General features: G+C 42.4%; 1 protein-coding gene across 3 annotated transcripts in view; it reads right to left on the bottom strand.

Annotated features, from left to right (window-relative positions):
* LOC126212605 (poly [ADP-ribose] polymerase tankyrase-1-like) overlaps positions 1-22,822 on the bottom strand; it is a 598,324-nt gene that overhangs the window by 92,763 nt on the left and 482,739 nt on the right. The window contains exon 2 of one of the 3 annotated variants that reach the window (XM_049940033.1): positions 11,406-11,691. The exons of the other annotated variants lie outside the window; for them this stretch is intronic. The gene's annotated coding sequence lies outside the window, so the exon portion shown is untranslated. The remainder of the gene's footprint in view (positions 1-11,405; positions 11,692-22,822) is intronic. 3 annotated transcript variants of the gene reach the window in all.

The following is a 22,822-nucleotide window of genomic DNA, read 5'->3' as shown; positions in this document are numbered from 1 at the left end:
TTGTACGTGTAGTAATTATTCTAATCTTATCTTCACGATCTCTATGTGAGCGATACGTAGGGGATTGTTGTACATTCCTAACATCACCACCTAAAGCAGCTTCTTGAAACTTTAACAGACTTTCCGGGATAGTTTGGGTCTGTCTTTACAAGCCTGGAAGTTCAGTTCATTGCGTAACTCTGTTACACTCCCACGGGTGAGAGAAACCTGTGACCATTCGTGCTGCCCTTCTGTGTATACGTTGTGTCCCTTGTTAGTCGTATTTGGTACGGGTCCCACACACTTGAGCAAAATCTGGAACCGGTGGTACGAGTGGTTTGTAAGCAAAGTCCACCGTACGCTGACTGCTCTTCCCCAGTATTCTACCAGTAAACTGAAGTCTGTCACCTGCTTTACCTACAAATAAGCGTATGTCGTCATTCCATCTCATACCAGGTACTTTTTATGTGTCGGCCGATTCCAGCAGTGACTGATATTATAGTCATAGAATACTACTTTTTTCGATTTCTGGAGGCACATTTTTACATTTATGAACATTTAAATCAAGTTGCCGTCTTTCCACCGCTACGAAATCTTATCAAGATCTGACTGAATATTTATGCAGCTTCTTTCAGACAATACATCATAGATAACTGGATCATCTGAAAAAAGTCTGAGGTTACTATTAATATTTCGTCTTCCGCAGAGAGAGCGATGTGGTCTGACCTTGCAGCTGTGTTAAGGGCAACCTACAGTTCACAGGAGTTTCTGCAAACGTGACGTCATTTTGACGACAGAAGTTCTGCATTCGTGTGGATCGGGCTGTGGATAAGGGAGAGATTAAAGTGTTGGGAGTGGCTTACAAGGCGCTTGTTCAACCGATTCTTGGTGGTGTTCACCAACCTGGGATCCTTAACAGATGGTACTGATAAGAGGTAGAGATGATCCAAGAAAGAGCTTCACGTTTCGTCATAGGATCGTTTAGTCGGCGCGAGAGCGTTCAGAGGTGCTCAACTAATCAAACAGTAGGTATTTCACAAGAGAAGCGTTATGCTTCGTTGAATGATTTAAATATTTAAATTGAGAGAGAGCTCTTTCCGGGAAGAGTCGATCGAGATATTACTTCCTCCTACGTACAGCCACATCTCGTGAAATGACCACGGCGAGAAAATTCGAGACATCAGAGCTGATACAGACACATACCGACAATCAATCTTCCCACGCGCCATTCGTGAGTGGAACAAGGAATGGGGGGGGGGGGGTGTATTAGTGGTATCAGAAGTACTCTCGGCCACACACCGTTAGGTGGCTTGTCGGATATTACTGTAGCTGTCTGTAGAAACCCGCCTGCTTTGACAACTTTCCACGATGCTTAGTCAGGAGATTTGAGTAGACTGCTCCTGTGACGGTGTTCCCTTTTACAAGCATAATTTGTTAACACACCGCCTTGGCAGACCCTCCCTCAATTCTCCCAACCATAAAAAAAAAACTACCAGCACCTTGCCCAATGCTGGCTCTTCACCTTTTCGGCGCTAATGAAGTCACTCTTTTCCACTGTTTACTCGCTATTCCCCTTTGTCTTGGGATGTTTAGGCGGCTAAAGAAGTTTTTACGACCATAAGAAACTACAGTCGTTCAGTCACAGCTGCAGGCTCTTTGATTGCCCTGGGAGATGTATGCTTGAAACCACAACATATGAAACATTAGTTCACTTTATTACAAGAATGATAAGAAGATTTACTTAACTTTATACAGTCCTTTGCCACACGGATGATCCGAATATTTATGACTGTCTTCGAACAATAAAGCATCACTTGATGCACACAATTACAAACTGATCCCTTAAAGTATGAGTACAACATTTACAAAACAGTTCCACCTGAGACTTGAACAGCACTCGTGTCGTAACTAGATGAGGACTGCTTCACCGCAGGTCACTAACTGAGCAGAGCGAGTCCTTGTTTGGCTCAATGCCGACCTCTGTGTGGTGGCGCTGCAGTGCTTGGAGACAGGGCGTGTTCTTAGGAGCCTTTCTCATTTGTCATTACAGATTGCAGCAAGACATCGCTCACGCCTGTGGTATCAACACGCTTTGCCGATTTTGGTGTGGATCGCGATCTTCGGAAGATAAAGAAGAAGTCACCTGTATTGGCCTGACATAGCCACAATATTTCCGCCGATGGCTCTGAAAGCTGATGTGTGGAGTTGGTCCGTTGTCAGAAAAGGCGGGCAGCCATTCTAACTGGCAAATCATCAGCTCGTTTACATTGTGTCCAATGAGTAATGCCGTTTCGAAACACTAACACCAGCTAGCACATCTCGCAAATACGTCACTATCGATAACATTTGTTGTAGTAAAATGGACGTTTATCTGGGAAAGACGTGGCCTAGAAAAACTAGCCGGTAAATTGTCTTTTGTACACTTTACATATGGCTACATTTTATGTATGGCTGAGACTACGCTACCTTTTTATTCTGTTGCAAATGTGTCAGTCAGCTGTATGCTTTTTATTTTGAACGGTAATTTGCTCTGCCAGATCAACGTGTGAATATTTATTCGCATTTGCGAGTTTCACACTTAATATGTAGATTTGAAAATTATTGACAATGCAACCCAGACCTGATACGCACACCTCCAGAGAGAGGGAACTACTGTATGTACAAAATATCTAATATTTAACAACTAACCGCAATTAATAAAAAAAGTCCCAGAACCTTTACAAAAGTGAAGGTGAGACAGTAGGACGCGAGTCACCTCCGTAGCTACCCTCTGCTCTGTAACTCAACGCTTACAACCGCTGGATCAGCCCCCGCACCGTAAACTGAATGTAATGAAGGCTTTAGCAGCCGATACGTCCTTATATGACGTCTGATTATAACACATCCGAAAGAAAGTGACGTGTTTTAAAAAATCTTCGATGTACAGTTGCCTTGAAACGGTGCTGTTTCATAATACGGAATTTAGGACCTCATATCCAGTAGTAGCCATGACAAATGACTACTTTTTTCATGCATAAATAATTATAACGGTCACGTGCAAATGTCGTCAACTCACGGAGTAACAGTGTGGTAAGTTTCTTTTTTTAACCAGTCTTCACGGCCCACATAAAGTCTGGTCTTCCGCCATTTCCTTTGTTTGTCTTCACAGGAAGACAGCCGACCAAGCGAGCAGAACCGTTGTTCCAGCTCCAAGTACTGGAAACGCTGTCCAATGCTCCGTACTGCATGCCTGCACTGCACACTTGCGAAGGGCGTTTCAGTTTTCCAATACCTATGTACCTTAAAATGTATCACTAAGAGTTTCGTGGCGGCAATTTAGTAAGTAAGGACTACGAAATGCACCACTTACGCTTCGCGGAAACTGAATGTAACCTGGCGTCTACTGCGACTGCTGTTTCCAACCAACCACAACACGACACAACTGAAGTCATGGGAGAATTCACTGACTTCCCGCTAATTGTAAATGACGGGAAAATTCTCCGTACAACTTCGTATGCATTACGTAGCTAAAAATGAAATTTCCATCCAGATGACAAATTTATTTCTGTTTGTTCATTTTTATACTGGTGAGTGAACCATCATTTGAATTCTGGGTTCCATATAACACTTTACAGGTTTGCATCAGAAGATCACATGATCAGAAGAAACACCTAAAGAGTGAATAGTAAAGATATTGTTTCCGACGCATACTGAATGCACATTTAACAGCACATGACGATTCTTGCTGCACGAATTTCGTTAAAGGAAATACGGACCAGTACTCTACGAGATGTGTCCACACTAGGAATAAGAAAATACCGCACCTGTTGGTACCGCTGCCAATCTTCTTTGACCGACGACGAAAATGCCGGATAAACCACTAACCAAAACGCAGTATGCGTAAAATACGTGTAGTAAGAAGGACTATTTAGTTTGTTTCCATCACACCACATTCATACACTTCACCAAATCACAAACTGCCCTTTCAGTCTCAGCTGCAGAAACGTGTCAGCACACCCTGCCTTCCAAGCAACAACGTGGGAGGGAAACAAAGGTCAGTGTTGTGTTCTGCCTCTGCACTGGGAGTAGAGACAGTCCCGTGAAATTACGACACAGGTCAAAGCCAGTGTGTGGCATCGCTAGGACACTCGGTGGGGAGTCTTGTACCGTACGTGGTTGTGCCCTAGCAGTTTAAGATTTTAATTTGGAAGGCATGATATATACGGCAAAGTGCGTTGAATGTATTGCAAATGTGGACATCGGCCTATAGTCCGTTCATCACAATAAACTTCATGTAAACATTACACTATGTACTCTTCCGCGTTTGCTGGAACCTCTTTGGATTTAGTTTCAGGTGGAGCAGATGCCAAGCGGTCACAAGTGCAATCAAGTACGATGATGAGGGTTCCTTTTATGCTGAGCCCATCTACTTGTGCTGTAATACGGGAGAACAGCTTTACCGGCGCGTTTAGCTTTGACAGCGCTGGCCGGGCAAGTGGTCCAGCTAACGTGCACTGGTGTGAGCAGTGGCAGTTCAGACGTAGAAAGAGACGAGCAGAGGACTACACAGCTGTGGATGTGAATTTTTAAACAGAAGGAAATAATACGTGGTAAAACTCAGGCGATTTTCTCCTTACGTGACCGGACGGAAAATATAACATGCCATCGATATTAGCGAACATAGTATTTTAATTAAAAGCAGGAGTGATGAAAATTCGTGACTAACGAGATTAATTTTTCCACATGAGCTGCGTGTGGCGTAAAAGCGCACTGTGGTAAAATACTTAAGCCACCGAAGGCATTAGAGTCAGTCATCTGGTAATCTCTGAACTCCTTCCGCATCTGACACCGCTGAACACACTTCAGTACAGCTAGGTTGGTAACGAGTCTATCAGAGACAGAACCCCAAGCCACAAAAAAGTCCACATTTCCTCCTCCTCTTTCGTGAAGTGCTGTTCTGCAGTTTGCCATCGTGAGGCAGCGACGTGTCACAAAGCTTCGCGCATTAGTTGCAGTACGTTTGACAGCGTAATGTCTTATTTCTCGCGACAAATACCTTAACTTGGCTCCATATCAATTCTGCCGGGTTGAGACTGCAGTGTTACGACCACAACTCTAAAAATAATCCATTTGTACAGCGTGCTCGACGGCGTCAAAATTGTCTTCCATGTTCCTGCGCCATTTATCACTCTGGCTCATGTCAGACCACATCTGTCCTACAAAACAATGGGCATATTCAAACAGTACTTTCTAATCTTTCTCCAAAAAATTTAATCACGTAATGTTTTATCTTCAACCATCTTCTGCAATCTTTTATAATATATTTGTAATTAAGAATGTATACTTGCAATGAAAACCAGAAATTTTCGTGTGATATGTAATTGTAAACTACAAGATGTGCATTTTTCTTAAAATTGGTGATGCACAAGTTAATTGCCATATATGGCCCAAAACCACTAAAAATAAACGCAAAATATATCTATTTAAAACAGCAGATAAAAATTAGCTTGATGCCTTCCTAAGAGAGTGTCTCCATTCCTCACAAGCTAATTATGTAAGTGTAGACCAGATACGGCTCAAATTCAAAGATACAGTATCGACAGCTATAGATTCATACCATCTAAGTTAATAAGAGACGGGACTGATCATGGTACACGAAACACATCAGGACACTGTTGCAGAAGCAACCAAAAAAGCATGCCAAATTCAGAAGAACGCAAAATCCCCAAGACTGGCTGTTTCACGGAAGCTCGAAATTTAGTGCGGACGTCTATGCGAGATGCTTTTAATAGTTTCCACAATGAAATATTGTCTCAAAATATGGTAGAAAACCCAAAGAGATTCTGGTCGTATGTAAAGTACGCCAGTGGCAAAAAACAGTCAACGGTCAGCGATGGAGAAGTTACCGATGATGGTGCCTCTGAAAAACCACAGCAGCTGTTAGCATGAGTGACATAAAAGTAGGTATCTTAGGTGTTGCGATACAACTCAAATCACTTAAGAAAGGCAATTCTTCCGGTCCAGATGGTACATCAATCAGGTTCCTTTCAGAGTATGCAGATACAATACCGCCTTTCTTGGCACTCACATACAACAACTGCTCACATAACGAAAGGTCTGTTCCTAAAGACCGGAAAGTAGCACAGGTCACACCAATACTCAAGAAAGGAAATAGGAGTAATCCATTTAATTACAGACCCAAATCACTGACCTCAATTTGCATGAGGACTCTAGAGCACATACTGTACTTTAACATTATGAATCACTTTGAAGAAAATGACTTATTGATACATAACCAACACTGATTCAGGAAATATAGTTCTTGTGCAACACAGCTACCTCTTTATTCCGATGAAGTAATGAGTGCTGTCGACAAGGGATGTCAGATCGATTCCATATTCCTAGATTTCCAGAAGGCTTGATACCGTTCCTCACAAGCTAGTATTAATCAAATTGTGTGCATATGGAGTATCGTCTCAGTTGTGTGATTGGATTCGTGATTTCCTCTCCGAGAGAGGTCACAGTTCGTGGCGATAGACGGTAAATCATCGACTAGAACAGAAGTGATATCAGGCGTTCCACGAGGTAGTGTCATAGGCCCTCTGCTGTTCCTGATTTACCTACATGATCTAGGAGATGTCTGAGCAGCCCCCTTAGATTGTCTGCAGATGACGCTGTAATTTACAGCCTAGTAAAGTCATCAGACGATCAATTCGAACTACAAAATGACCTAGAGAGAATTTCTGTATGGTAAGAAAAGTGGCAATTGGCACTAAGCAAAGAAAAGTGCGAGGTCATCCACATGGGTACTAAAAGAAATCCGAGTAATTTTGGGTATACGATAAATCGCACAAATCTTAGGGCTGTCAATTCGACTAAATACATAGGAATTACAATTACGAGCATCTTAAATTGGGAAGACCACATAGATAATATTGTGGGGAAGGCGAAACAGACTGCGCTTTGTTGGCAGGACACTAAAGAGACAGCCTACATCACACTTGTCCATCCTCTGCTGGAATATTGCTGCGCGGTATGGGATCCTTACCAGGTAGGATTGACGGAGGACATCGAAGAAGTTCAAGGAAGGGCAGCTCATTTCGTGTTATCGCGAAATAGGGGTGAGAGTGTAACTGATATGATACGCGAGTTGGGCTGAGAGTCACTGAATCAAAGACAGTCTTGATTGAGGAGAGATCTATTTACGAAATTTCAATCTCCAACTTTCTCTCCCGAATGTGTAAATATTTTGTGGACACCCAACTACGTAGGAAGAAATGATCATGATAATAAGAGAAATCAGAGCTCGAACGGAAAGATTTAGGTATTCCTTTTTCCCACGCGCCATTCGAGAGCGGAATGGTAGAGTAGTAGTATGAAAATGGTTCGATGAACCCTCTGCCACGCACTAAAGTGTGAATTGCAGAGAAACCATGTAGATGTATATGTAGATGTGATGAGTTTCATATTTATATGCTTTAGGTATTCAAACCAAACAAAGAAAATTACGCACCACGTGGAGCGTAGAACCACCGCCCGCCGGCACACACGATGGTCAGTCTACGACCCTGTCTATCACGCCACGCATACAGTTAACACCTCCCTTATTTCTGATATATAGCCCTACTCGAAAAAGTCAAAAGCTGATTTTTGCCTGTAATCTTGTGAACATTAACTACTTGTTTCTCGCCATTAACGGTGTTCCACGCGCGTGTTTCACTACGAAGCAGGAAGCAGTGTCTTCCACTTTCGCGGTACGTATGAACAGCGAGACAATCAGAGCACAAGTACTGGTTACAGAGACACAGACTGTACACAATTTTTAAGATAAAAGTTACGTAGGTAAAGTACGACTAAGATAGACGTTGATGGCTGTTAATACGTCAGAATGTCTGAAAGGTTCTTCCACACTGACATAGCAATAAGCTACCGAACATTTAAGTTGGACCTACTTCCAAGAGCGGAGCACCACCAGTGGTAAGAGAGCTACGGCTGCTGACCAGTCACCGCGCTTGCGTTTGTTTACATCTGGTTTGATCTTATGATGAAGTACATGCTACATACGAACCCCGTAGCCCCACCCTTTATTTCGCATTCACGTTTATTCTCTTATCCGTCTCTCAACCGTATCTTCTTATTCCACACCAACTTAGACCTCTTGCTGTGCTACGGAGTACTGAAAGCTTGTTCCCAACAAATAAGTAGGATTCTCAGCCACATATGAATTTTTCCAGATAAACTGAAATACGCTGTTGTTCAACAACGGCATAAAAAAGGGGATAGGTCTGATGCTAACAACTACCACCCAGTCTTAGTTCTGGCATCTTTATCCAAAATTCTTGAAAAAGTCATGTATTCAGGAGCAGAATCTCTCATCTGTAAAAATGGCGTGCTAATTAAGTGTCAATTTGGTTTTCGGAAAGACTTTTCAACAGAAAATGCTATATATGTGCTTTCACTGATCAAATATTAAATGCACTGAATAACCGAACTTCATCCATTGGAATATTTTGTGACCTCTCAAAGGCTTTTGATGGTGTGAATCATGAATTTCTTCTAGACAAGCTTAAGTATTGTGGCATGAGTGGGACACTGCACAAATGATTTAATTCATATTTAACTGGAAGAAAGCAGAAGGCTGAAATTAACAGTACTAATAGTCTGCGAAAACCAGCAGAGTCCTTTAACTGGGGAGCTATCAAGAACGGTGTCCCACAGAGTTCAGTCTGTTTCCTTATTGGTCTTAATATACATTAATGACTCGCCACTCTATATTCATTAAGATGCAAAGCTAGTTCTTTTTGCTAATGATACGAGTACAGTAATCACACCCAAAGAAATTGTTAATAATGTCTTTCACAAAATTACTAAGTGGTTCTCTACAAGTGGACACTTATTAAATTTTGAGGAAAAACAGTGAATATAATTATGTGCAGTAAATGGCATAACAACACTGATAAATATAGGCTATGAACGCAAAGGGTATTCAAAATTTCTGAATGTGTACACTGATGAGAAATTTGAAAAAACATCGATGATCCGCTGAAATAGTTAGGTTGAGCTACTTACGCTACTGCGGTTATTGCAAAATATTGGTGATGAACATCATCAAATTAGCCTACTATGCCTATTTTCATTCACTGAATACACATGGTATCTTATTTGGGGGCAGTTCGTCACTACGAGGAAAAGTATTCATAGCACCAGGCTAACAGCTGGAGCCCACCGGAGATGACCTTGCGGACATTTATTTAATGAACTTGAGATATTCACAGTACATATATTCATTTATGAAATTTGTCATTAATGATCCACCCCAATTCAAAAGTAACAGCGAAGTGCATAGCTACAACACTAGAACAAACGAAGATCTTCACTACTCTGGATTAAATCTCACTTTGTCACAAAAAGGTGTCAATTATGTTGCCACAAAAATATTTGGTCATTTGCGAAATAGCAATAAAATTCCGGCAGATATCTAACCAACATTTAAAAGAAAAGAAAATTATGGGAATACGGAAGCGTCCGATCCCGCCCGTCTGCTTTGACCCATGACGTCACAAGTATGGCGGAAACGACCATAAACCACGATTCCAATATGGCGCATATAAAGTCGCTATGTACACATTGTGAGGACGAAAATACATCGAAAAACAAACACACACACACACACACACACACACACACACACACACACACACACACACAAACACACACACTTTCCACAAGAAGCCTAATGACACTAACGGGACAAGCGTGGGAAATGGGGTGTTTTTGGGTGGGGGGCAAACTAAATATAAACTAATTTAGACGCCCACCCCCATACAAAAACCACACAAAAAGACGAAAAAACCGACATCACAAAACTCCCCAAATACCACTAAACAATATCATCTGGAATCGGACACTTCCCTTGACCTTACTGAACAGATGAATCTTTAGACATGAAGTATTAACTATAAAAATATTTACTATTTTGTTTAAAGAAAACTTATGTTCAAGTGACACATACCACATCGTTACGAAATGTATTAATGCTCTATGCAACAAGGATCAATGTATGTATGTATCTATGGATGCAGGCCAATTTGTCAACACAACCCATATTTCAGGGAGGTGAGGAGGTGGCTATCTTATCAGCCCTTCTTTGTGGAAGTTTGTCTACAACCACCTGCATTGCTATTTTTCAATTACTTACACAAAAGACGATGAAATTACTCCCAACGTATTAATGACAAGAGATCCGCTTGCTGTGATATAAACTGTGTATTCCTTTCTCTACGCAACAGCAACACACTTTATATTGTAGGCAACTACAGATGTAACAATGCGTTCTTCTTAAAGCCACAACAATTTAATAATTCTTTATTTGTCCTAATAAAGTATTACTCAGGAGCACCCGTTTGGTTTGACAAGAACATGTATGTGAATCTTCATTTTCTCCCAACTTTTTTTTTGATGGAACAGTCCACGGGTGAACTGCCTGTTCGTAGTGTCCAACGGGCACGCTATGAACCGAAAGTACAGCTATGGACTGTTCCATCAAGAATATATATAATAGTTGAGTTCTGCAGCGAGATTTATAACTGATACTCTGTATTTTGATATCGTTCTGAGCAATGACAAACACTTGTCAGAAAAGATTCTGAGGATGGCTGGTTTTACTGCAAAAGTGTTTCAGTGCTGGTCCTTTACGTGGGGCACTGCTTCACACATCCAGATACCCCCTTATCAGAAAACCGACTACTTTTTTGGTAAGTGTACGGCACAGTCACTGCCTGGAGATGCACGATTATTAACAGAAGTGAAGACTAATAGATTAGTTGTACTAAATTCGGCAGCTTTCGTGGAGCTGACTGCTTCGGGAAATACCGGATTCAATGCTCCACTATCGAACTGTCAAAATGCGTCTCGCTTGGTTTGATTTCAAACCATTAGGAATAGGATCAGACTGTCCCAAGGTCTACGCAAAGTAATTGTTTTAATTCCTCTATAGTCGAAGTTGCCATAGCATCTTATCCACTTGCAGAAGCAGTGTTCCGTCATTCTGTTCTGTTATTCCTAACACGCAGAATAATCCTTTTATGGATCACATGTGTACAAATACGAACCTATATTTCGGGAAAAAAAATTCAACAAAATGGCGCGAATACGAGTAGAAATCTCGTCCGAGCCTATGCTTTTCACTCATGCCAAAAGTCCGTAGAACAGCACAATGAATAGGAATGTCGGTACGACTTTAAAATAAGATTTGTAATACGAAATTCGTTAGTATTTTGAGAGCGTAATAACCGAACGCGGTTTGCTTTATAAGCGATAGTCTCCATAGTGAACCTAAATGAGACCTTACAGCTACCGTGACTTTGCAAAAACAAACCAAAAGAAAACAAAGAAAATAATGAAAATAATTCAACACTACAGGAACGCATGAAAACAGTCGTCCTTACCGTATTAAGGGTGTCGATGTAGCAGAAGAAATTCTCGGCGCAGAAACAGCAGCACGAAACCCCAACGCAGAACGTCGCACTGGACACGACTCGCTACAAATGCGACAGACGCCTGAAGCGGCAGGGCTGTGGCACGCAGTCAGTGCTGCCAACGGCTGCGAGGCCGGCAGGTACCAACTGCAGTCTGCTACGGGGCCTCACAGGGGGCAACGCTTCCAGGGACCCCGCGCAGAACATGCGAATGTAATACGAAGACTGTCGTGCTAATTTTGTTATTGCGGACAAGCTGAAAAAAATAAAGTAACATATTTCTGAATGTACTTTTAACGTAATGTAATCCAATTCTACGCTCACTGTGACACTGCTGTGGCCACTTCAGTACCTCTCACAAGGGAACCTCCCCACCGCACCCCCCTCAGATTTAGTTATAAGTTGGCACAGTGGATAGGCCTTGAAAAACTGAACACAAATCAATCGAGAAAACAGGCAGAAGTTGTATGGAACTATGAAAAAAAAGCAAAATATACAAACTGAGTAGTCCATGCGCAAGATAGGAAACATCAAGGAGAGTGGGAGCTCAGGAGCGTCGTGGTATCGTGGTTAGCGTGACCAGCTGCGGAATGAGAGGTCCTTGGTTCAAGTCTTCCCTCGAGTGAAAAGTTTAATTTTTTTATTTTTAGACAATTATTATCTGTCCGTCCGATGCGAGGTAACTGCGCCGTAGTATGGGGACGCTACACCTAAACAAACATCGAAATACACGACGCCAGTCGACTTCAGCGCACGGAGGAGAGAGTATTCCTGCTAACGAGGCTCCCTGGCTGGCAGTTCACTGTTCGCTACTTTGGACGAGAGTGCATTAAATACGTGAGACGTATTCCGTGGTCAACATGAATCCAGCGAATATAGCTCGCGATTTCAATAACAATGGCACGGTTTTGCGGTGCGGTCGCAAAACACAGACACTAAACTTATTACAGTGAACAGAGACTTCAATGAACGAACGGACGGGTCAAAACTTTGCGAAAATAAAAAAGTAAACTTTTCACTCGAGGGAAGACTTGAACCAAGGACCTCTCGATCCGCAGCTGCTCACGCTAACCACGGGACCTCGGCGCTCCTAAGCTCAGATGCTCCTTGTTGTTGCCTATCTTACACATGGACTACTCAGTTTGTATATTTTGTTTATTTTTTTAAAATTCCACACAACTTCTTCCTGTTTCCTCGAGTGATCTGTGTTCAGTTTTTCAAGGCCTATCCACTGTGCCAAATTATAACTAAACCTGAGGGGGGTGCGATGGGGAGGTTCCCTTGTCAGAAAATTATGCCAGCACCGGAGTCGAGGGAACCAGGGTTTTTGTGATACCGACGCGCTACAGTACTGTTTACTGTCAACACATGCCTGTTGGCCATACATATATTCGATTCATTGCTGCTCGATGCCTCTCCGCACCATTCCTACTCATTGCTGTGGATAACAATGAAGCATTACATCCCACTCGTCAGCAGGTTGTTTCCCACAGAATGATTGCTTTACTGTCGTCAGTTGAAACATGCCTGCCGTACTTTCCCACTTTACGTGTTGTGTGTGCACTCTGTGTCAAGATACAGTGTTTTTCCCTGTCCTGTGGAGTTCAAAGAGCCAAAAGGGAAACCTTTCATGAAAGGGACAGATTTAAAAGATACGATTCATGTAGTCAAAAGATCAAGAAAAAGCTACAACTGAACAGTTTTTGAACTCACAAAAAGACGCTTCCGGAAAATTTCTCCGACCAACAACGTCATACAGTGAGACTTAAGCGTGCTTAAAAGGCCATGTCGTTAACAGCAGCCTCTCATCGTGTGGTGCTTGAGATGCAAGTGAACACAAGCACTCGAATACGGACCTCCCGCTGTCCCACATTCGGGTAGGCCTACTACTAGCAGTTGTGAAGCAATCACGAGTTTGGACCCAGGCACTTGGCCTAATAGGTTAACATCCACAATGATAAATGAAATTTTACATAAAGGCCCTACTAAAATTGTAAGTTTTGAGTATCCTTTAAACGAGAATGGAAGAAAATTTTCAACTCATTTTTAACATAAGAAGTTTACCAAATTGAGAAAAACAACGATCGTAAATGGCTTATGTATTCGAAACCCACCGACAAAGTTCTTTGTTTTTATTGCAGACGTATTCGATCTCCTTCAAACAAGATATCAGGTGATGGACTCTGTGGCTGGGTTCATTTAGGAAATCGGCTTCAAGAGCGTGAACAATAATTTAACAACATAAACAGTACAAGAAAGTGGGTAGAATGCGAGGTAATTTGAAACAACAAAGTGGTGTTGATCATACTGACCTTGAACTACTGGAAAAAGAGAAAGAACATTAGCGTCAGGTTCTAATATGAATTATACTCACCATCAGGTACCTAGTTCAACGTAATATTGCCTTAAAGGGAGGCAGCGACAAGCTCTATCAAGGAAATAATGGTAGTTTTCTTGGTTTGATCGAAATGACAGCAGAATTTGACCCTGTTTTGCAGGAACATTGTTCTGGCGCTGCAGTCCGGAACCGCGGGACTGCTACGGTCGCAGGTTCGAATCCTGCCTCGGGCATGGGTGTGTGTGATGTCCTTAGGTTAGTTAGGTTTAAGTAGTTCTAAGTTCTAGGGGACTTATGACCTAAGATGTTGAGTCCCATAGTGCTCAGAGCTATTTGAACCATTTTTTGCAGGAACATTAGAGGTGGGTAAAGGCTCAAGTAAGTCATGACCATTTTCTTGGAAAAAACATTCAAAATGAACTCATAAATTTGCTTGCCAACAAAGTAAAAAACAGCATTGTTAATTCTGTAAAGGACAGTGAATATTTTTCTGACTTGCTTGATTGTACTCCTGATACATACCACAACGAACAAATTACATTGATTGTTAGGTCTCTAAATTTATCAGAAGACGCAGCGACTGTAGAAGAACACTTCCTCGACTTCCTGAACGTCACTTCAACAACAGGAGAAAGTTTGACTGAAACCGTTTTGTCGAAATTAGATGACCTAGGGCTCGATATTCATGATTGCAGAGGTCAAAGTTATCGAATACGAAAGGTGATCGAACTGGTGTTCAAGCCAGAATATTAAGGTGCAAACCAAGAGCATTTTATATGCCATGTGACAGCCACAGTCTTGTGTTATCAGATGCGGCGAAATCTACTGCAAAAGCAGTCACATTTTCTGGTGTAATTTAAAGAATATACATTATTTTCAGTGCATCCACTCAGAGATGGGAAATCTTATTGTACAGGGCGCCAACTTGAACAGTGAAGAATCTTTCAGATAGTCGATGTCAAAGTAGGGTGTAGAGTGTCAAAGCTGTTAAAGTGCCAGACGAGAGAAGTCAGAGGCGCCCTTCCTGAGGTGAGCAACAGCGCTGTTGAATCGAAAACAAAGAGCGGAGCTCACTCGCTTGCTGTGGACGATTTGAAAAGCTTCGAGTTTATTGTAGGCGTTGTCGTATAGTATGGCCTTGTCTTTGCCATTAGCGCAACAATTAAGGCAGTTCGAGCAGCAAATGTTGACGTGAAAGTGGCAACTAAATCCCTCGAAAGTCTAGTTACGTTTATTTGGAATTTCTGCGAAGGAGGTTTCGTTAATGTGCAGTTAATAGCGAAAGAGATACCTGAAACTTCGCAGACTTGACCATAATTTGGAGAAAGGAGAACTGGCAAATAGGCGAAGCAATTTGATTTTGAAGGTGACGACATGGTTTGCAGAGCTCAACCGTCAGAGGAGACATATAGCAGCGGTTTTTTCTACTTTGTCGTTGAGACAGTATTAAAAAGTTAGAAAGAGGGGTTTGGCCAACTGGCTAAGCATTCCAAAACACTCCTTTTTTGTTGTATCCAGACAGTTTAAAATACATACAGGACGAAGAACTGAAGATACTATCTAAAAACCTTGAGAAAGAGCTAATTGTAAACACAAATTGTGAAAGTTCGAAAGACATTGTTGCTTCATCTCTTTTGACAGACATTAATGTGCTCAGAGAAATGGTGCCCGATGACGTGAAAACTCCTACGTTAATACTGAAATACTCGACTGACACTGCAAACCCGTTTCGCGGCGTTTATATCGCCCACAGAATTTAGCCAGCCGTGCCAGGAACTGTCGCCTCCGCTGAAAGCAGCTTCTCACGTTCAGAGGTCGTCAAGAATTATTTCCGAAGCAGCATGACGGGCATGTTGTCAATAGAACACGGCTTGGTTCCCAAATTGAGTTCTTAACATACAAGTCATGAGTTTGCTCTTCAAAAAGCGAGGAAAAGATGTTTTGTGTATACCCTTTGTGTTTATAACCTACAACTCACTCAAATTCTTGTGAGACAAGGAGCAGAGTCGAGTGATCAAACAAAATTTGTGAACCTTACCTGGTTTTCAATTTGATTGAATTGGAAGCTTTCCCGTAGTAGTCTTATTATTAACATTTTAGTAATAACCATAACTATTAAGATTTCTTCTCCAATTAACTATTTTCCTACAACGACAGTAGGTCCCCTGCGGTAACAGTCTGCTGATACATTGGTACTACGTTAATGACGGAAGTTAGAATTCTTTTGAACGTGACGGAAGTGTGTGAGCTGTGTTGGAGGAGTGACTGGGAGGTTGGGGGGGGGGGAGGGTGTGGGAGACCCCGTGCAGAACTTGGGCACACGTCCCCACGCCGGCTGAGCCCTGCTCACCCACTGCTGGCTCTGGAATTTTCTGTAAGCAGGCTTTCACGCCAACACTGCTTTGTCTATTCGCAGTACCCTCCTCTGTACGCGTTCAATATTCCCTGTTATTTCTTTTTATAATGGATCCCACACACTCGTGCGATAGTCTAGGATGGACCACACGACTGTTTAGTAAGCTGTCTCCCTTGTAGACTCACCGCATTCATCCAGTGTCTCGTCCACTCTGCCATCTAGTTTACCTACAACTGAGACTATGTGATACTTCCATTTTATATCACCTCAGTGTGCCACACCCATGTCTTTGTATGAGTTGACTGATTCCAGAAGTGACTCATCAATATTACAACAACCTTAGAATACGACGTTTTTGCGTGTTTTTAAGAGCACAATTTTGTACGTAACTTCTCTGCAAAACAGACTGAAATGGGTGGCAGAGTGTTCGTCGAACCACTGTCACACGATTTTACATTTCTGCCCACTTAAAGCAATTTGTCAAATCCTGCTTTACTTTGAAATCATGTGAAGATATGAATAAAAAAATTGTACAGCTTCTTTCAGACACTCCATTATAGATAATGTATCATCTCCACAAACTGTAACCTTTCTGTTAACATTGCCTCCAAGGTCATTAGCATACGACGTGGACAGCAGTGCATGCTACACACGTCCCTGAGGCGTGTCTCAAGCTACTCCCACACCTGTTGGTAAGTCTCCTTCCGAGATAACATGCTGCGTCCTCCAGATACGTAGACAGATAGACAGGCATGTGGACCGAGACGGGGAAAGTGGGGGGAGGGAGGGAGGGAGGAGACAGAGCTGGAGACAGAAGCGCCTCATTCGCGTGCAGGGGGCGGCCCCCGCCTCTGCTCCCCTCGTGGTGAATGTCGCCGCAGTCCGACACACACACTGCCGACACTCCTTCCCGCTCTCCATACACCCCTGACAGCAGCGCTCCAAGCGGACACTAAGCTATAGTTCGGAATGCGATATACGAGGAATGCGAATAGCATCATTTATATTCATTTGTAACACAGTTTTTCAACAGGGAACGTCTGTAAAGCTGTAAAAATCTGCAGTAACTAAAAAATTACATCTCATTTTTTTTTTAATTTCCTAAGGACCGTGGGAGGTATGAAGTGGTACATTTCGGGACGTTTTACTTACGATTCTCTTGTAAGTAACATATATTTAATGAAGGATGTCATTTTCTTACAAGGGAATCAAAAAGGCTAGTAAACAGCGGAAGACTTGACCTTCAGCAGAAAGACGTCGTATATTTATTCGACGACGTGAAGTTTTGTTCACAACACCTCCAGTCGGATCAATGAACGCGAGACATGGGAAACTTCTATGGAATGCAGTGTCTGCGTTACGTAAGGTACCAAATAAGCCAACACAACTGTTGATGAAATGAAAAACACACAAATGTGGTAATAAGACATCAAAAACAATGAAACTTTTTCCAACACGGATCACACCAATTCCACAATTGTTGCTACATCTCTGCCAAAAACGGGAAGAATCTTACAACAGATTCGCTCTTGAAGCAAAAACAATTACTCTGAAAGAAATATTCGTCTATTAGAACATCGATAGAAGTGTGAGAATCTGTGAATCATTACGCTGCATATAAAATTGTTACGTGTCAGACACTGTCCATCATGACAGGAACAGAGAGCAAACGAGATATATTTTCTCATGCTTCAAATATGTGTTTACGTTCTGTTCCTTTAAGAGGAGCAAGCTGCAGTTATACAAATTATTGCTTCACGAGTAAATTGTAGGTTACGTCACAGAATCACCTCGGTCGGCGCTTTGGCGCGAGTTTTTCAAACTGGGCGACTGTTATTAGAAAATAGTTTCCAGCTTTCCACAATAACGATCTTTTTATAAAAATAAATATAATTCGTATTTGTTTCGATATTCTGGAGTATAATATTGGTGGAATCGATGTATGTATAGCTCTGTCGAACAAATTAATTACAAATTAGATTTTGTATGATACCGTTCAAAGCATCGTGTTCCACAAACCCCAACTTCGCACTCTACACAAAACACACGTGCTTTTCTTCCCGCTTTTTTCCAATTGGCAACACACATGGCATTTTCGCGTTGGCGCCTGCTTTTACGCGAAAGACTGTGTGTGTTATTCTGGAAGATGTCGTCCCACCAGACGTGTCGGCACCGACACCAGGCAAGGTTCCATGCTGAGAGCATCAGCTGGCATCGATACTGTCTCTTTCTGTGAGGTTCTTTTGAAACTCAACTCTTCGGAATTTTACCACCAAGTCGGTTGTACAACAGGTACAGATTCAGAGCTGCTACGTCCATGAAATGGCCAAATCGCAACATATATATTTTCTAAGACGTTTGCTCGTGGCCGAATAACTGGTACCGTATTGGTCAGCTGAATCAACGCCAGCCGTTCTGTCCCTGCACTCCAGGATTTCTACAGGTTTCTTCTGCACTTTCATCTCCTCAGTCTGCCGCAGCTCGCCACTGTAAACACAGGGAAGCGTGTACACGTCTCTGCTGTCTCGCCACCGCACTGCCATCAGCTTCCCTCTGTAATAGGTCTTACATTTACCTCTCTCGAGTTTTGCCTCCTTCAGAGCTGTCGGCATTTCTTTCCCGTTAATACTAACAGTTTCAATACAGCCATTGCTTTTAGAAACGAGAAAATCGAACCGCTGATGAATAATATAGAACCTGTCGGTAAACAAAGTATACCCATTGTTAAAAGATCCGTGAAACAAAGACTTTAGACACTAGAGGATATTCACTATATTGTGGCTTAAACACAATGTCTTTTCCACTGCAAGTTACAAAGTGTTATAAAGAATCACTACCTGCTTAATACAAGCGAAACTATTTAATATCAAAGCGAGATTGATAGACGTCCCGCCCTTTCCACAATTAACAGCGATTCATGATTGGATAACTCATGTCTGGGTGTAAAAAGCGTCCTCAAATGTTTTCTATAGATGATCAATGGCAGGTCTGTATCCAAACAATTCAGCGGGAATACCAGAGTCATTAAAATGAAGGAACCTCAAACAGTACATTTCAAAATTCAGTCTTTAAATAATCCCTGAGAGGAATAAGATAGCTAATAATGATTACAATTCCCCAATACTTTTTTCTATCCATTTACGAACAAACGATCGCTGTTTTAATGTGTCCTGCGTGTGCGTTTATGAACTATTCAGCATATTTGTTTCTAGCAAGCTGTCATAAAGAAGTGATGCTATTAAAGGAATGTGGAGGATCTCCAAAGAAATTTTTGCATCTAGATTTCGTGTCGAACGGAATTTGCTCCTATCTACACTGCAATTAGCGGACCACGAAATTACCGAACCGGAACCATTGTAATCAGTTATCACTTCTTGTCTGACGTCCCCTTCACATCTTGACGTTTCTGAGTCATTGTCATTGAGTCACTATCATCGCTGTCTTCACCACTACTCCACACTCCGTAGCTTTTATTTATTTATTTTTTCACTCATCACTCTTCTGACTGGTTTGACCCGGTCCGCCACGAATTCGTCTCCTGTGCCAACCTCTCCATCTCAGAGTAGCGCAGGCAACCCAGGTCCTCAACTGTTTGCTGGGTGTACTCTACAGTTTCTACCCTCTACAGCTCCCTCTAGTGCTGTGCGAGTTATTCCGTCATGTCTTTACAGCTGTCCTACCATCCTGTCCCTTCTCCTTGTCAGTGTTTTCCACATATTCCTTTCCTCACCGACTCTTCTGAGAACCTCCTCATTCCTTACCTTATCAGTCCAGCTAATTATCAATATTCTTCTGTAGCACCGCGTCTCATATGCTTCTATTCTCTTCTGTTCAGGGTTTCAGGCAGTCCATGTCTCACGGTCGTATAAAGCTGTGCTCCAAACGTACACCCTGAGAGATTTCTTCCTCATAATTAAGGCCTATTTTTAATACTAGACAACATCTCTTTTTCTCAACACATACTAATCGTATGGGGGTAAATGAGGTATCGTTAGAAAGTTTTTTAACCGGCTTCCGACACTGCATATTAGTATTCCACTGAAGTTTTGCTACTTGCGGAAAATTTAGCTTAAAGGAGACTTTCAACTGTCACACGCAAAAGGGTATCGTGGATGGCGAGCATCATACCTACAGCCTACGAAGCTAAGTTATTAAACAGGAATAACAGTCTCCCTCTTCATACCACCTTGCTACAAAAATAATTTTATTTGTTGTAAAGCACTTATTAACTGGACAGTTTGTATACAGCACTGTCACAGATAATGTCTGTGGCCACTGCAGTTATCCGCTATATCTGCCATTGTACAAGTTTACTTTTCTAATGGAGTACACCTTCTGAAACGACAGACATATCTGCCATTGCCACCTTCAATTCTGATTTACCTAGAGCCACCATGATCTAACGTGCTTACTGTAACTGAAAATGTCTCTCGAGAGGAAGTTCCAGGTTACGTGGATGCTCTGACAGTCCCTGACCTCTGCCACTCGTACAGACCGGGACAAACAGTCCGAATGCAAAACACATTTCTGGAAACATGAACGTATCATACACAATCCACGATTATTATTTCACGTCGTTCGGTTAGTTTTTAAAAATGTTTCCTCTTGTTCCCACAACTACCCTTACACCAATGACTAAACTTATTTCAAATACTGACATTATTTAAAACTGTAACAGCGAGCATGTTTCGCACAGGTCCCGTGGTTACGTTGTGTATTCCATCGTCTTTGGCATGGATAAGTAGGGGATTTTCCACTCGATTCTATATAGGTTTCCCAAGCTTTAGGGGACCTTTATAGTAATTCCAAAGTGCTTTGGATTTTAAGAGGGCTGCATTATAAAGTTTTTGTACGAGTTACTTTCAGGTATCGTCTTAGTCACAACCCTTTTAGCTATTCGGTGTAATGTGTCTGACCTCTCTCCCGCCTTTCTTCACATCCTTTCGATGGCACTGTTCTTTATCAGACGATTCAGGTGCGGTTTACATTGATCAAACAGAAACGGTAAAAATGTAATGTGTACTCAGGACTAACTGCCTTTTCTAATAATTAGGGTCGTGGACATCTTCACTTGACAGGTACGCCTTTGGTGCATGAGAACTACCAAGTGTGGTACCGACGTCGCAAGACAGAAAGAACGCAAAATCGTGACTGGCGATGTCCTTACTGGAGCTGGAAATTTAGCGTGGAATTCTACGCGAAATGAATCTAATAGTTCCCACAAAGAAAGTGTGTCTCGAAAACTGGCAGAAAATCAGAGTGGTTCAGGTCGTAGTAACATTACACCAGCCCAAAGACACAGCCACCACCCGCACTCTGCGATAGGAATTCTGATGTTTTCTGTGACAGTCACTGAAAGCGGTTTCCCAAATTCAGCGAAGATGATGAAGTAAGTATTCCAGAATTAGAGTCAATGACAGCTACAAATATGAGAAACTTTGAAGTCCAGATCCTCAGAGTAGTTAAGCAGTTTCAATCACTTAATGAGGGCACGTCCTCAGGTCCAGATTGTACATCAATTAGTTTCCAGATGAAACAGTCCCGTACTTAGCAATCGTATACAATCGCTTGCTCGACGAGAGACCCGTACCTAAAGGCCGAAAAGTGGCACATGTCACACCATTACACAAGAAGGGGAACAGCAATAATCCGCTGAATTACGGACCCATATCACTGACGTCGATTTGCTATAGGATTCTGGAACACACACTATGTTTGTAATCAAACTGCACGCCTACGGAGTACCGTCCAAGTTGAGCGACTGGATTCGTGATTTCCTGTCAGAAAGGTCACAGTTCGCAGTAAATGACGAGACGACATCGACTAAAACAGGTGTCCTACCTGGCGTTACCCAAGAATGTGTTACAGCGCCCACTGTTGTCTTTAATCTACATCAGGGGTGTCCAACGCACAGCGCACGAGCCGCATGCAGCCCAAAGCAAGTATAAATGCTGCCCAAGAATTCAACACCTCTCACGCTATCGGAAAAAATCCGTTTGTGTGAAGTTACGATAAACAAAAGCTTTCAATTTGAAACTCTCGCCACACGAAGCTGCAAAGTACAAAATATCTGTCTGATGCGAGAAGCGGCAGTTGACACGATCCACACGAGTACTAAAAGGAATCCGGTAGTTTTCTGTTAGACGATAACTCACACAAATCTGGAGGACGTCAATTCTGCTAAATACCTAGAGATTACAATTACGAACAACTTAAACTAGAACCATCACATAGATAATGTTGCGGGGAAGGCTAACTAAAGTCGGCGTTTATTGGCAGAACACTTACAAGATGCAGCAGGCCTTGTGAAGAGCATGCCTACACGAAACTCGTCCGTTCTCTTCTGGAGTGTTGCTGTATAGGCCCCTTACCAGATAGGACTGACGGAAGACACCGAAACGTTTGAGAGAAGGGCAGCTCATTTCGTGTTATCGCGATATAGGACCAGAGTGACACGGATATGATAGGCGAAAATATTTTGTTGACGCCCACCTAGACAGGGAGAAACGATCACCGTGGTAAACTAAGAGACAACACACCACATTTAAGTGGTCGTTTTATCCACGTGGTGTTCGAGAAAGGCACGGTGCAGACAGAGTGCGGAGGCGGTCCGGCGAGTCCTCTGCCAGGCACTTGAGTGTGAATAGCAGAGCAGTCGTGTGGACGGAGGTGTGTATGTAGGTGGGACAGGGG

Source organism: Schistocerca nitens, chromosome 11 (assembly GCF_023898315.1).
Source record: "Schistocerca nitens isolate TAMUIC-IGC-003100 chromosome 11, iqSchNite1.1, whole genome shotgun sequence".
NCBI classification, from domain to species: Eukaryota; Metazoa; Arthropoda; class Insecta; order Orthoptera; family Acrididae; genus Schistocerca; species Schistocerca nitens.
This window is presented reverse-complemented; position numbering and strand designations above follow the sequence as displayed.